The sequence below is a fragment of the Squalius cephalus genome, assembly GCF_949319135.1.
Source record: "Squalius cephalus genome assembly, chromosome: 9".
NCBI classification, from domain to species: Eukaryota; Metazoa; Chordata; class Actinopteri; order Cypriniformes; family Leuciscidae; genus Squalius; species Squalius cephalus.
In genome coordinates this window covers 4,335,078-4,351,624 of record NC_137130.1, presented here as the reverse complement: position 1 = coordinate 4,351,624, position 16,547 = coordinate 4,335,078, and the positions used below count along the sequence as shown (strand labels likewise).

General features: G+C 38.5%; 1 protein-coding gene across 1 annotated transcript in view; it reads right to left on the bottom strand.

Annotated features, from left to right (window-relative positions):
* LOC307164738 (uncharacterized protein) overlaps nucleotides 1–16,547 on the bottom strand; it is a gene marked incomplete at both ends in the record, with an annotated part of 36,501 nt that overhangs the window by 2,041 nt on the left and 17,913 nt on the right. The window lies entirely within an intron of this gene.

Here is a 16,547-nt window from a genome sequence, read left to right as displayed (position 1 = left end):
ACAGTCATACAGCAGGCCGGCTACGCTTTCACTTTCATACTGCCGTTTCGCTGAGCGAGCCACTTCGGGTCACAAATTTTATGGCCGCCGTTTAACATGGCCTCTCTTGTTGAAAGCAAGATTAAAAAGCAGAAAAATTCACGTGGAAACAAAGAACAATTTTTCAGTTGTTCCTACCAACAATTTATAATATGATTTCGCAGGTTGCATTTTTTCACCCATGATTGACCCTCAAGCCATCCTACGTGTATATGACATTCTTCTTTCAGACGAATACAATATATTTGGAGTTATATTAAAAAACTCTTTTGGCGTAAGTCGACTTGCGTAGGCCGTCTGCCGGAAGCTGGTTATATTAGGCGATAAAGTTTTAAATATGGATATTTTTCTTACACAAACGCATTGCTTTGCTTCAGAAGGCCTTTATTACCCCCCCCATGAGCCGCGTGGAGGACTTTTATCATGGACAGATGCACTTTTATCATGGACAGAACAGATGCACTTTTATCATGGACAGATGCACTTTTATCATGGATAGATGCACTTTTATCATGGATAGATGCACTTTTATCATGGACAGATGCACTTTTATGATGGATGGATGCACTTTTATCATGGATAGATGCACTTTTATCATGGACAGATGCACTTTTATCATGGATAGATGCACTTTAATCATGGATAGATGCACTTTTATCATGGACAGATGCACTTTTATCATGGACAGATGCACTTTTATCATGGACAGATGCACTTTTATCATGGATAGATGCACTTTTATCATGGACAGATGCACTTTTATCATGGACAGATGCACTTTTATCATGGATAGATGCACTTTTATCATGGACAGATGCACTTTTATCATGGATAGATGCACTTTTATGATGGATACAAGCACTTTGATGGACTTCAAAACATAAACGGCCATTCACTGCCATTATAAAGCTTGGAAAAGCCAGGGCATTTTTTAATATAACTCTGATTGTATTCGTCTGAAAGAAGAATGTCAAATACACCTAGGATGGCTTGAGGGCTTGAGTAAATCATGGGGTAATTTTCATTTGTTGGGTGAACTAACCCTTTAATATAACGCAATAAAATCACAGTGCACTGTGAAATAATGACACGAAACGTCCTTCTATAGTATAAGTTGTTCTCACTGCTGAACGCAAAAACAAACTCAATGCAACCACCGAGTAGTCGATTCAAATGCAAATGAGTCAATGAATCAAAACATACATCGTGACCATATTGTCTGATTCCCGAACGGAGGACACTTACGATCCAGTTATAATGAATCAAAACCTATAGTGTGGGCTGTGTTTTTCAAAAAGCATCAGAAGCTAGATCGTAGAAACCACTGAAACCAATGGTCTCCGATATACTTAGGCTTATGCTTTTGGGAAATGTGGCTGTGACCATGTAGTCTGATTCCTAAATAAATTACTCATATGAGCCGGTTCTTTACACTGAATCAAAAACATTAGTGCAATCAGAGTAGACTGATTCTTAAACTAATTACTTGTATAAGCCAATCCTTTTCAGCAAATTAAAAACATTGGCGCGATCAGTGTAGACTGATTCCTCGACTAATGAATCTTATGAGCCAGTTCTTTTACTAAATCCAAAAATATTAGCACGATCAGTGTAGATTGATTCTCAAAATAATGAGACAATTCTTTCAATGAATAGTTAAAACGAATTACTAGTTTGTAATCACTGGACTGAACAGAGCAGTTACTGAATCAATGTCTGATTCGCTTACTGAACGGCAGGTTATCAGTGTTTTCGGTGAAGCAGGTTTTGTGTCAGTATCACTATTGACTGTTTTAGTAAGTAGCCTATTGTTAAATATAATTAGTTTAAAAGTATTTATTTATTGCAATGAAAGAATTTTCATATTTTGTACTGCCTCTAACATGACCTAATTGTCATGTTTTACTCCATATGGAGAAAAAAAAAGAAAGCCCAGTTAAATTTTTTCTGTAAAGGGAGAAAACTTTCTCTTTTAAAAGTCTCCCAGCAGAGCTACAAATTAGACTCACTTCAATTTGAGCGAGCAAAGCTTTTCAACGGCTCTGCTCTCAGAACTCTCAAAGCTGTAAATCTGTGCCGAATCTCCCTGTTTATGGTCAAACCTCCCAGGAGCCCCGGTGTCCAGAGCTCTGCTGGGATTCTCTCCGGCTGTAAAGTGTTTCCTGAGTAATCATTACTCACAGTTTTGGAGCGGCGCTGGCTGGCTGGCTGCGTGTTGATATTTTCTCCATCCTTTTCATTAATTGAGTATTGACGGAGATTGGAGAGTCATTACACCTCATTGATCTGCCTTAGTTCTGCGGCAGCGCGTTGCCAAACTGGCGGACGAACAGCGAGAGCTTCAGGGAATTAGTTTAAAGTATATAACTCAACATCATATCATAACCAGCATCTCAGCATGAGTGCCTAGAGAGCTAAATGAACCAGCTTCTGCCTCCTTGAGCTTATTTAGGAGGATGCAGGGCTTAATCTGTACAGCTCTGGAATTGGATCCGCCACTTATTTTATTGGATATGCCTCGGATATAAATTCATGCTTTGACCTCTACGTATGTTGCTCTACGTAAAAAAATCAAGTATAATAATAATGCTGACCATATATCAGCCTAAAAATGTACATGCTTTTTGTTAATCAGTCTGTTTGGAATGGAATACTAGCTTAATAATGAATGAAAATTGCATAATAAATGCCTAAAACATAGGTACAATTTTGAATAAGGACATTTTGCATCCTGTCCAAAGCATAAATACTGCAGAAATAGTATCCTATTTCTAACATACTGTAGCCTCAGTCATGCCTTATAATGGCACCAGGAATTCCTCTTAAGAGTAAGTATATTTGACCAATTGCAGGTCATTATCTTTGCTATTTAGAGACATTTTGCAACAGAAAATACACATTTTCTGCAATAAAAGCATTGACAAATGTAAAAAGTCTAGCTGAATTTTCTCCTTCCACAAAAGGAGGGAGGTAACAGCAACTTCTAGCCACATCTGCTAAGAACAAAGGTCACTGACAAAAAATGTTAGTGCTAGACATTTCAATTGCATGTTAAATGTGCTGCTGTTGTCGATTTATGGCAGTTGCTTCCTTGACATTTTTACAAAGTTTCTGTTTAAATCTTAGGTCAGATTTCAGTGATATACAGGCCCGTGAGTTCAGGGGTTTTGAGAGCACTTTCATGGCCTGTTGTGAACTAAGACATATTGTTGATGATAAAAACACTGTATATCCTTGTTCACAACTGAGCGCGTTAGGAATAAACCAACTCACTCCAGTGTTGCTGGGAAAAAAAATGCGGCATTTCAATCCATAAATGTAAATACGGTGCTGCTCATCTCTGATGATAATGTACCACTTTTGTGTAGGTTGGTGTTAGCAGAGAGAGACGGAAAAAGAAGATCTTTCTGCTAGTGGGTAAAATCTATTGATTGAGAATTCCTACAGCTCTGGAGTGATAAATATTCATTGCAGAATCTGATTGTGAAATGGTGATCAGCATTTGAACGGATCGCTTTCCATGCCTCAACATCAGCGGACGTAATTGCTTGACCACAGCTGCTACCGCGTGAGCTCACCCACAGCTTTATATTCACACGGGAAGCCTGAAAAAAAAAAAAACTCAACATGCAAAAGCTTGAATGCTTAAAGGAACAATTCAACCAAAAATGGAAATTCGTTATTTACTCACCCTCTCTCATCCGTATACTGACTTTTTTTCTGTAGAATACAATTTTTGAAGAATCTTCACATTTGTTTTCCATATATAGCGGCAGTTTACGTCGGTCAAGCTCCTAAAATGACACAGAAATACTGTAAAAGTAGTTTATGCAACACCATAAGTCTTCTAAGTGGACTAAACCTGGATTGATGCACGATTTCTGAGCTTGGGCAAAGGGGAAGGTTATAAGGCTATCAGGTTATTGACTAAAATTTCAGTCTGTTCTTCACAGCAATTTATCATTTGAGTTCAGAAGACTTGGAATATATAGTCCATTATTTGTATTGCACTTTCAAAGCAGCTTTACTGAAAACTACTGTTACTGAATGTCTATGATGCCTTAAAGCAAGACATTACAGGTGAATAGGGTAAAAAAAAAAGGTAACAGATATCACTATACATTATTCTATCGATTAATCATAGTACATTAAGACAATTGTTTTGTATTACAAGTTTTCTGAAATGTAATGTTTAAATACGCAAATCAGTCATTGTCTAACTGAATATGCACTCATTTACACCAATTTACAGAACAGAAATCTGAACATTGGATAAAGCCAGATTTGAAATGGTTTTATTTTGTATAAAGGTTTTATCTAATTTTATCACTCCATAAATTAGAAAATACTGTCAACAGCCAGAAAAAAACAATCACCACATTTTTTTTGGAATAAAATGAATCAGGTGAATGATATATTAACAAACCCCTCTGTAAAAAAAAAACATCCAATTATAGATGGGAATAAAATGGCAAAGTTTGGTGTATGTAAGTGGAGATTTCTGGCTCAGTGCAGATGAAAAAACTCATTTTGAGAAAATGGCCTTTAAAGATATGTTTTGTGATTGAAATCTACACACGCAAAAAAGTGTAATAAAATAAACAGTTAAATGTGTATTTTGGATGTTTTCTTTCCACTAATCTAAAAGAAGACAAGTTATGGAGCAAATAGTCCAAAATCTGAAAATTGATCAATGCCTCCAAAAAATATATAATGTCATATATATATATATATATATATATATATATATATATATATATATATATATATTTTTTTTTTTTTTTAGGTGGACTATGCCTTTAAAAAAAAATCTAAATCAATACTACTGACCCATTAGGCTATGAAGGAGGGAAAAAAAGTGTAATAAAATAAACACTTAAATGTGTATTTTGGATGTTTTCTTTCCACTAGTCTAAAAAAGACAAAGCAAATAGCCCAAAATCTCAAAAATGCCTGAAAAAAAACTATGGTTTTATCTGTATTGTTTTGCCTTACAGCTTTAACATCAGTTTTAGGGCTGGCCGTTATGACAATATATGTTGATGATATAAACGAGCCACCAGTTGAGATTTAGCTATATTGCATTTATTATTTGAAACTGAAATTACTGACATCAGAAGAGCAATGCAAATAAGCTTCATATTATAGTGCAAGATTCCTATGGACTACTTCTATTTGTCATTTTGGAGCTTGATATTATTTTGTATTAGGGAAAAATATATAATTTTGGAAGAACATAAAGATAAGTAAATATAATGTCTTTTTTTTTTTTTTCATTTTTAGGTGGACTATGCACTTTAAAACCTCTCAAACTCTGTCTCCAGGACATCTAATGACAGATACTAATAAGATTCGTTTCTCCTTGCGAAGATTCAAAGAGAAAGATTCCCTCGATCCATTCCAGGCACATTCAAAGGCAGGGGACTCTGCCCAAACTCTCTCCTCTTCATTATCATTCTCAGGTTATCCACCGCCAAGCGAATCTGGAGCGCAAATGAATTAGTGAGAATTAAGGAGCCTCTGTGGTGTGAACCCTCTCCAAATCTCTGCTAAGATGAAAGGTACACAGCTCCCGTCTCATGCACCTAAGCTCCGAGGGATCAAGCACCTTCATGAGTCTCCTACTCTTCTCTCGCCCTCTTTCTCTGAAATAGCAACAGCGCAGGCAGTTAATGTAGCCTAACGTCTGCTGACCGTGAGCTGGGCCGCGTGGGAGACGAGCGGGTATCGGAGGACCACACCTCCCATCACTGGCCATTAATTACAGACTGAGAGCCGAGCGGTGACGATCTTCTTTCCACACGCTGGCCTTCCGCTCATCTGAGCCCCTCGCAAAAGAATTAAAGCGTCAGTTCACCCAAAAAAATGAAAATTCTGTCAGTAATTACTCACCGTCATGTTGTTCCAACCCCGTAAGACTTTCGTTCATCTTCGGATCACAAATTAAGATATTTTTTATTATATCTGAGAGCTGTCTCACTCCTTCATAGGCTTCTATGTTATTGAAACTTGCCAGACCAGAAAGTTATTAAAGACAATGTTTAAAATAGTAAAAGTGACTACAGTGGCTCAACCTTAAGTTTATCAAGCGACGAGAATACTTCAGAATACTAAAAATATTCAACAATCTCTTCTCTTCCAAGTCATTCTCCTACGCTTTTGACGTACAGTAGTGTAACAGCGCAGCGATTCTGGGTCGTACGTCAGAACGGAGGCTCACTATTGGCCGACGCTGGTCATGTGTGTGATGCTGGCCAATAGTGAGCCTCCGTTCTGACGTACGACCCAGAATCGCTGCGCTGTTACACTACGTGAACTCACTCAGACCCACACAGAAGAAAATGAAGAGTTGAATAAAGTCGTTATTTTTGTGTTTTTTTGCGCACAAACGGTATTGATAAACTTAAGGTTGAGCCACTGTAGTCACTTGGACTATTTTAACGATGTCTTTACTAACTTTTCTGGGATGGCAGATATCGATTACCTAGAAGCCTATGAAGGAGTGAGCCAGCTCTCAGATTTCATCAAAAATATCTTAATTTGTGTTTTGAAGATGAACGAAAGTCTTGGGTTGGAACAACATGAGGGAGAGTAATTACTGAGAGAATTTACATTTTTGAGTGAACTAACCCTTTAAGGAGTGCTATGATATACCAGTGGTTCTCAATCAAACTTCCAAAAAAAACTGATGGTGAAACAGGTCAACTTTACGCTTTTATAAACTAAGCATAATACCTATTGATTACTACAGAAAAAATAATTGCTTTAGTAGTAATATACTTAGAATGGACATAAATGGACCTTCTAGAGGGTTTAAATGTTCTAGAGGGTTTAAATGTATGTATTAAATTTAAATGGGGGGGGGGGGGTTGGGGGGGGGGGAACACCAATACACATACATTTGAATTAGGTTGAAAATGTCTTATATTAGTTGAAAAAAAAAAAGCACTGTTAATCTGCAAGATCATATTTTTGGAATATTAATATAATTTTTTTTCAAATAATATAAACAGGATATCCATATAATACCTATATTCTATAAATGGATCCCTTGCAGTGGGGCCTTTAGCATTAAACAGTCCAAAAGAGTGAATTCACTGGTGTGCGTTGCTGTCAGAATAAAAAAGACCAAAAGTAAATAAATAAATAAATAAAACAAGCCCAAACATGCAATGAAGTCTGTCTGTGTTTTGCTCTATGCCCCCCGTCCATCTCGCCCTCCTGCCAGCCCAGTTTTACAGCAGAACGCCAGATCTGCCTTTCTCTACGCCCGGCTCTTTCTCCATCACACGCTGCCCTTGTGCCGGACATCAAATGACCACTCAACCCCCCGAGGAGCGCTCAAGTTCCCACCTCCTCATTTCTCTCCCTCGACTCGCTCCGCACGGGGACGCACGACATCTGCCTGTCTGAGAGAGGGAGGCGTTCGCGGACCCCTCTGCCCGTCTGTCAGCGGATCATATTGGCCTGTCACGCCATCCAGCACTTATTATTCAGTACAGGGAGAGAAAAAAAAAGAGTCGGGGGAAAACGAGAGAGAGAGAGAAGTGCGGAAAACATTTTCATGGATTTCAGATGCTTTATTGTTTGTGCCAGATTGCCCCACAGATACATGTAACCGGTTTTATCCACCAATGTTTACGCTGTAATCATTATCACATAATCTAATTACTGCTGCTTTCCACAAACCCCCAGTCCGTCAATGAGAGGCGCTGCAATCGATAGAGGAATTTGCATAAAAATCTATTTGGCAGCTTGTGCGAATGGCGGCCAGGATCAAGATGTGAGCTGTGGGGATGAAGACGAACACCTCCACAACAGACAGAGGTGAACAGCAATGTCTTTACAAAGAATTAATCCTGCACTATACATCATTTCTGTTAATGCTGCTTATTAGGGCTGGACCATGTTGACTCATATCGGCCCTATTCATGATTTTAATGCGCTTTTGTTTTACCATTAAGTTTCCTAAAGGCCGCATCATTTAACTAATTTCCCGATTATTTCTCGTCCTGCCATGCGCAAATGCTGATGGGAGTGTTTAAACGAGTGGCAAATTCATTCAGTTCATTTCTGTGAGTCAGTTCAAACAGTCAGTTTCAATCATTTGGATCACTACAACACAGCAACACCGGCTCAACCAATGGCATGAGTTTGGAGACGGAAGTATCTCGCTGTGTCCGAAAATGCCTATTTCTATACTATATAGTAGTGTGTGAGCTGAGTAGTGTGTCCGAATTCATAGTATTCATTAAAAAAGTAGGTTAGTCTGCCTGTCTAGAAGTACTGTATATACAGTATGTATGTATGTATTTACATATGAAAATTGGACTTAAATGTATTTCAACAGTAATAAAAGAAAAACTACATTTGCCAAATATGTTTTGTGAAAAAAAAAAAAAAAAAAAAATCTGAGACCAAGATCTAAGATCCAAGATCCTAACTCATTTGCATTTTTACACTTTTTTATAACAATATTCATAGTGGAAAAATGTGAAAAAAGATGAAAATTAGATGTCACGGTGCTGTATTTTAAATAAATAATTTAAAAAGATGTTAACTGAAACATTAGGCAAAAATTTTATAGATAATATTTTAATTTGTTGCGGCTTTGGTGACAATATAAAAAGCCAATTATTTCTTTTTGGAAGCATGCCGTCTTAATTATATCATGCTTTAGTTTTTCTTTCACACAGTATAAATGGGATATATAAATATTTAAATAACGTCATGTCGCCCAGCCCTAACGGTCATTTAGGGACAGCTGGAACAGCACACTTGATTCATTAATATTTATATAATCACAGGAAAATAAGAATTCAAGCTAATGCTGCTGTGCTGTTCCCTCACAAATGCACATTCTCAGCACAAAGCTACCGCCCATATCTCGGGCTCTGCTTGGTCTCTGTTCCCGGCTGTGGTAAGTCAAGTGATCTTGCAGGACTGGCTTTTGGCTCAGATCCATGTGTATGTTTCACTGCCTGGGACCTCAGCCTCCTGCTCAGGGTGCAGGGTGAAGGAGAAACTATCACACTCTCCTTGTCAGCTGCAAGGGTAATTACTGCTGGCTGAAATTACTCAACATTTGTTTATTAGTTCCCCAGAGCCCCCTGTAAATAGATTGTCCGTTACAGTCCGATCGCATTAGAGAGCGCGTAGCCCCTCAGAAGCCCCCCAGCCTCCTGTTGGCGGTGTGTCTGTTTCCTCACAGAACGAACCGTGTTCCAGCAGAGCGTTCTCCATTAGCGACGCCGTGCTATGTCTAAAGCGACACTATGCCCGATGTAATTGCTGAATTCTGTCACATAGCCTCAGCTTCATTACCAGCGCCGAGGGGATAAAGCAGAGGAGCAGAGACATCAAAAACACAACTATACATATGCACTTCCTAAAGAAGTTGTAAGATGTTTTAGGTAAGTTTAGGTTTTGCGCTTTGGTTCTGCGAATCTGCGGATAATAAAAAACAACATCAGAGCCACTTTGCCACATGCTTTTCTAAGCATGCGTCTTGTTTGCTGTCTGCGGCACACAAGAATCAACACGTATTGTAAATGTGGCTACAAATGATTAAGTATTTGCAGGGAGGAAAACCAATCACAGTTCAATATGCAATAAAAAAACAAAACATAAGGCCAAAATTATCGGCAAAGCAAAGTTTGAATGATTTCTGTTATTAACATTTCAGCATTATTAATGTGTTAAAGGACAAGTTCGGTATTTTACACTTAAAGCCCTGTTTACAGATCGTTTTTGATGAAATAGAACGGTTAAGATTACATTTTGGACAAATGCTGCTGTCCCGAGAATTTTAGGTTTCTTTCGCTTTCCCAAACACCAGTAGACTGGGTGTATAGGTGCACTCGAACACTCCTTCCTAAAACACATTAAACTTTCGTTTACAAAGACGTGAAACTCACCGAGTGGTCAGGGGTGTTCACTGATATGCTCACACAAAAATCGCTGCAAAAGATGCTTTCCAACAGGTTTTATCGTAGTTTTTGTCTCCTCCATTGACTTGCATTGGATGTTCTGTGAGGTACGGTATTACTCCGCGCCGGAAACTGAAATGGGGTTCAGGGGTTGTTTTCTTCTTCTTCTTCGTGTTTTTTTTTTTTTTTTTTATGGCGGATCGCAAACAATGAAATGCCAGTGGTTTGCTTGCAAAGGTGCATTATCGCCACCAACTGGGCTGGAGTGTCTATTATTCAAGCTCTCAACGGAAGAAGTTCGGGTGTGAGGCGTTTGGAAAAATAGATCCACAGTTTTACAACGAATGGGAAAACACCTGTTGGAAAGCATCTTTTGCAGCGATTTTTGTGTGAGCATATCAGTGAACACCCCTGACCACTCGGTGAGTTTTACGTCTTTGTAAACGAAAGTTTAATGTGTTTTAGGAAGGAGTGTTCCAGTGCACCTATACACCCAGTCTACTGGTGGGGGGGGGAAAGCGAAAGAAACCTAAAATTCTCGGGACAGCAGCATTTGTCCAAAATTTAATCTTAACCGTTCTATTTCATCAGAAACGATCTGTAAACAGGGCTTTAAGTGTAAAATACCGAACTTGTCCTTTAATTTACAGTTCAGCAATATTAATCAATTCATTTTAACAAATAATTATTTAATGAATAAAATGTACTGAATAAAGTTGAATAAAGTGCTAATCTGAACTATAACCTCAAAATGTGGTTTGCAAAGTATTATTGAAATAATTGCATTAATTCCACAGCTACATACTCTAATATACAGGACCTAAAATTAACATTTGCCAAGCAGGAAATGCAAGTAAAAATATGAGAATATGAAATGGTGTCAAACTCCAAATTGCCGGTAACATTTTTATAAATTCTAACAATGCAAAACTGAGAACGTAAACAGATGTGAACGACGCTCAGTTGGCGGGCCTGTGCATCGTCACAAAAAAAGCCTTGCCAATTTAAAAATGTAAGCTCAAGACGACGTGAAAGGGAAATCAATTTGTTACTCGCACTGCATTAGAAGTTTTCTGTGTGCAAACATCCGAAGCGTGCGGCCAGAAATCCGCATCTCAGACGGCGTGAATACTGAATCCAGCTCTTTTGAACAGATTGAACAAATTATGTCAAAATGCCCGTCTTGGCAAGTATCCTTGCAAACATACGATAGTCAGTTATGTCTTATTAAGTGAATGTAAACAGCTGAGAAATAAAACGCATGTGTAACAGTATATTGGATCTATGCATTAGCTCTTAAAGTGACAGTAGCCTAATATTCCTGCTGCTGTGTGTTTTTAATGTTAATCAAACAACACGACTCATAGTTCTTGACTGAACAACTTTTGTAACTTTAATAAGGATTAATCTATGCTTCATGGCTGGTAAATGTATTTATGGCCGGTCAATTTTCTTAATACACCGGTCTACACTTAAAGCAACACTATGGAACTTTTCCTCTGCGGTCCCCCTACAGGTTGGAAGTGGAATTGTCCATTACCGTTGTCGTAAATCATTTAGCCTACCGCAGCCTACCGTCGCACGCACGCTCGCTGTTTATCCAGCGCCGGCTTTGGAATGAACGATGTCAACAGACAAGGTAGAGTATGATGCATGATTTTATGAAAGTATGATGTATTGCGACATCAGAAACGAAGAAAAACTAAATAATGACTATTGTAACGCTTACCGTAAAGCAAGTCAAATTGTAGTTTTCTTATGTCTCATTAGAACTACAGAAACGCGACCCGATCTGGCAATCTTACACAGTGCGGTTATAGCAGATAAAGGACCGCAAAGCAGAGGCAGAAGTGCTGTTCACCCTGTTACGACTTGATGAACCACTGAAACGATTTTGGAAACATTATTTTAAGGTAAAAAATGTTACATAGTGTTGCTTCAAGTCATATATATATACAGTATATATATATATATATATATATATATATATATATGTGTGTGTTAAAAATAGTTAACATCGCTTATTGACTAAGTCAAGACCATGATGACCCATTTTTAATCAATACAGTGCAGTCTCGCAACTATTAAAAAAACTAAATCAAAAAAGGTACTTGAAGTCTTGAAGGGACTTTTTCAATAAAAAGGTTCTTCACAATGTACAGCCACGTTGGCAGTTACACAAAGGCGAGGTTGAAATATGTCAGTCGTTCTCTACATATAAATTCTCCCTTCTTTGTGGTATTTTATTGTGGTTATTTTCTGCATGCTGCCCACCATCGAGTGGACATCTTCGTGGCAGAGGCCTTGTTTTTGTGTATTCTGTGATGGGAGGATGAGGCGAGCCAAGGTCTGTCCCTGTATTCATCGTGTTGGATGGTTCCTGTCAGAGATGACATTCTGAAACACTTGACCCACAAAAATGAATTCTCGGCCAGAGCCCAATGACAGCGATGGGCAATTCATTCTACTAAAATGTGAGAAGATAAAAAGGAGGAGAATGCAATAGCGCTGTCAAAGGGGGAGAGAGCAACGCCAGGGAGTAAATCTATGTTTGAGAATGTGAAAACCATACATAAAAAGTGTTTTACAGGGAAATGGCTTTAGTTTAGGAGACTATGCGATATGACTCACGCTTTGATCAAGAAGGAGAAGCGTAGCCAATAAGACAGGCTTATGGAAAAATGCTGCACTCTAAAACAGTGTTTCTCAACTGGTTTTACTTCAGGACCCAAATGGGTACAAAAGTTTTAAAAAAGACAAAAGTTAAAATGTTTTACCATATTAATATAACCACTGTTGCATTGGCTGAATAATATGCTAAATTATTATTGCCTGGGTTGTATGTATGTATGGATGGATGGATGTGTGTATGTACATATGGATGGATGGATAGATACATATTAATTAATTAATAATAATCAGACAGACAGACAGACAGACAGACAGACAGAGATAGATAGATAGATAGATAGATAGATAGATAGATAGATAGATAGATAGATAGATGGATAGATGGATAGATAGATAGATAGATAGATAGATAGATAGATAGATAGATAGATGGATAGATGGATAGATAGATAGATAGATAGATAGATAGATAGATAGATAGATAGATGCTGTAGGTAGATAGATAGATAGATAGATAGATAGATAGATAGATAGATAGATAGATAGATAGATAGATAGATAGATAGATAGATAGATAGATAGATAGATAGTTTTCTAATTTGACTGGATTCCACCCAGCGATGCAACATGAATTTGCATCAAAATGCTGTAGTTTGATTGTACACACTTAAAAAAAACTATGCATAATTATTTTGTCATTTGCACTAGTATTGGGGTTTTTTTTCTCTTTGACAGACCTGTGGCCATTTCTGTGTGGAGACACAGCAGTGGAGAAGCTCTGCTGCTGTTAGTGATGGGTTGAGTCCACCTCTGTGGATGTTACACTAATAAAAAGCCATCTTTCCATTCCTCTGCCTCCAGCGCTGGCCTAATAACAGCCTGTGTGCAAATAAGGCCCTCGAGCCACTGGACATCCATCATGTCCCTCCTGAGTCACATTACAGCACCCTAATGGCCACTCCGTGTGTGCTTATGATATTAATTTTTAGTGTTTTCTGAAGAGCTTTAATCAGTAATGTGACATTGTCTCACCGCTGTGGAGACTCCTCGGCCATATTGAGTCCCTATGTCACCTCCGTCTCATCTCTGCTTGTCTTCTATTCTTCACTCATTTCTCTTCTTTTTCCCTCTCCTTATTTCTCCTCTTTTCTTTTCTCGTTTCATAATTTATTTATTTTTCTTTCACCATGTTCAAAAGTGTCTAGTACCAAAGTACAAATACTTCATTACCTTACTTAAGTATAAAGTTTGGGTATCTATACTTTACTGGAGTCATTATTTTTCAGCCGACTTTTTTACTTCTACTCCTTACATTTTCACGCAATTATCTGTACTTTCTACTCCTTACATTTTAAAAATAGCCTCGTTACTCCCATTTCATTTCTCCCTATTTCTCCTATTCTCTCCTCATTTCACTTCTCCTTATTTATTCCTATACTTTTCTCTTCTTCTTTTGCGCCCTAACTTCTCTTCATTTCTACCTCTGTGATGCAAATTTCTCCAGATTTCTCCAATTCTATCCTCATTTATCCTCTTCTCTGCTGTTTTGTCCTCATTTCTCCTCTATAGCCCTTTCCTAACTTCTCTTCTTGTCTTTTCACCTTTTTTTCTAATTTCTCGTATTCTCTCCTCACGTCTCTTCTTCTAGGCTCTTTTCTCCACATTTTTCTTCTCTTTCCCTCTCCCAATTTTTCCTTTTGTCTTTTCTCCTCTTTTTTTCCTAATTTATTTTCTTCTCAGAATTTCTCTGCTCTCTTTCACCTTGTTGATGCTCCCTTCTTCCTATTTCTCCTATTCTCTCCTCTTTTTTTCTCCTTTTTTTCCTAATTTCTCATTTGTTCTCCTCATTTCTCTTCTTTCTTTCATCTCTTTGATACAATTTTCTCCTTATTTCTCCTATTCTCTCCTCATTTATCTTCCTCTCGGCTCTTTTCTCCACATTTATCTTCTCTTTCCCTCTCCCAATTTCTCCTCTTTTTCCCAATTTCACTTTTTTCTCCTTATTTCTCCACTTCCTTTCACCTCTTTGATCCTTACTTCTCCTGTTATCCTCTGATTTCTTTTTTCCTCTGCTCATTTCTTTTTTCTTCCCCTCTCCTCTTTTTTCCCTCATTCTTCACTCCCTTTCACCTCTTTGATGCTCCTTAATTCTCCTATTCTGTCCTCATTTCTCTTCTCCTCTCCTCTCCTAATTGTCTTCATCTTGTCTCCTCTTTTCTCCGATCCACTCAGACCGTGAGCATGTGTACAGAGGCTCTGCCAGCTCTCGGCTCATGTGACCAGATCAACAGATGGCCGGCTACACTCGGGGTCTGAGGAACACGCTAGCACGCAAACACTAGATGTCATTTTGCATTTTTAAATACACGTCACATCCCCCCCACCTGCAGAATGTCAGAGTTTGATAGCATCAGCCGGAGGCACAGCTCCCTGTAATAGATGTATTTTAAAATGCCTCCCGCAAAGAGCATGTTGGGAAAACAAGATGAATCAGCCAGATATTCTGTAGATAAACCAAGCTTTTAAAGTGTTTAAGCTAGTCATCGTCTTGTCTCGATTTCAACATTCAAATATCAATTCGCCTTTTTAGGTCAAACCGTTAAGCTTAAGGAGTGCTTTTTTTATCAGGTTTTGTGGCATGAGAGGATGTTGATGGATCTAATCTTTAACCATGCTGAGGAATATTTCAAACACTTAAAGTTTTGACAGGATTTTTTTTTTTTTTAACGCCAGTCAGTTTCTCACATCACATCATTTCCCTCTCCAGTTTGTACGATAACCTTCTTTTTACCAATTGGCCTCTCTCATTTTATCATGTATCTTAAAAAATTTCAAGGAAATTCTGTCGACTCTTTGAATGTCTCACATCTATCTGGTTGTCTTTGCATTTAAACGTACAGGTCGTGTTCACAGCGCACGTTTTGCGAAACCTGCCACAAATCAGGCTGTTTTGACAAGCCTCAGTTGTTTAAGTATTTTGCCGATCATATAGATCACAGGTTTTTTTGTTTTTTTTAATCGCAGCACCTCAAAATCCTCAGTTGAGAATTCAAATCATCCGTGCAGAAACACGGAGAAACGGAGGGGGCAGAGAAACGGGAGCGTTTAAAATGCAAGAAAACTCTCCAGTGCCGTTCTCAGGGCTCGAGGATTTGGAGGACGGGGGGGGGGACAGAGGGCTACGAACGAACAGCCGTCACTCTCCGTGTGCAATTTCATTCATCTAACAAGGCTCTGGAAGCACGCGGGCCGATGATAATTGCCTTTAAAGACTGAGGAAGAGAGAAGAGAGGAGCGCAGATAAAAGATACGCACCAAAGAGCACATTAGGACATGGGAGGGGCTGGCAAGACCGCAGAGGCTTCTGGTATAAATAGTCATGAAATAAGAAGTTTCTGCCAAGGATTGAAGTGAAGAAATTCTCTCGGAGGGGCCAGCAGGCCACACCAAATAATCCTTGACTTAGCGTCCCATTCTGAATCCCATATTAGCTACAGAGATTTAAATGTAAATATGCCATTAGGCTGTCATTACAGTGATCAAACTGTGCACGGCACAGGTCAGGCCCAGCCACTGTTAATTTTGCAGGCAAAAGCTTTTTTTTCCTCCTCTCTTGAAATGTTAATAACTTTCTATTAGTTAATGTACCGTGACTAAAATTCAAATTAGACATAATTTATTTTAATATCTGTGACTAGCTAGCCTGACCATTTAGCAATGGTCTGCAGAAGAATACACGATTGTAAATCGGACTAATTTGCATTGGACGGTTTTAGTACACCTCGTCTCTCGCTTTTTTCGCCGTTGTGATGAATCATCTCTGATCCTTGAGGTACAACTGTTCTTTAGTGAATATTGCCAACCGTCACATTTAATATACGTCTTTATGAATGCGCCTCCGGGAAGGGGGGGCGGAACTGGAAAATTACCCCGAGGACACCAGACTAT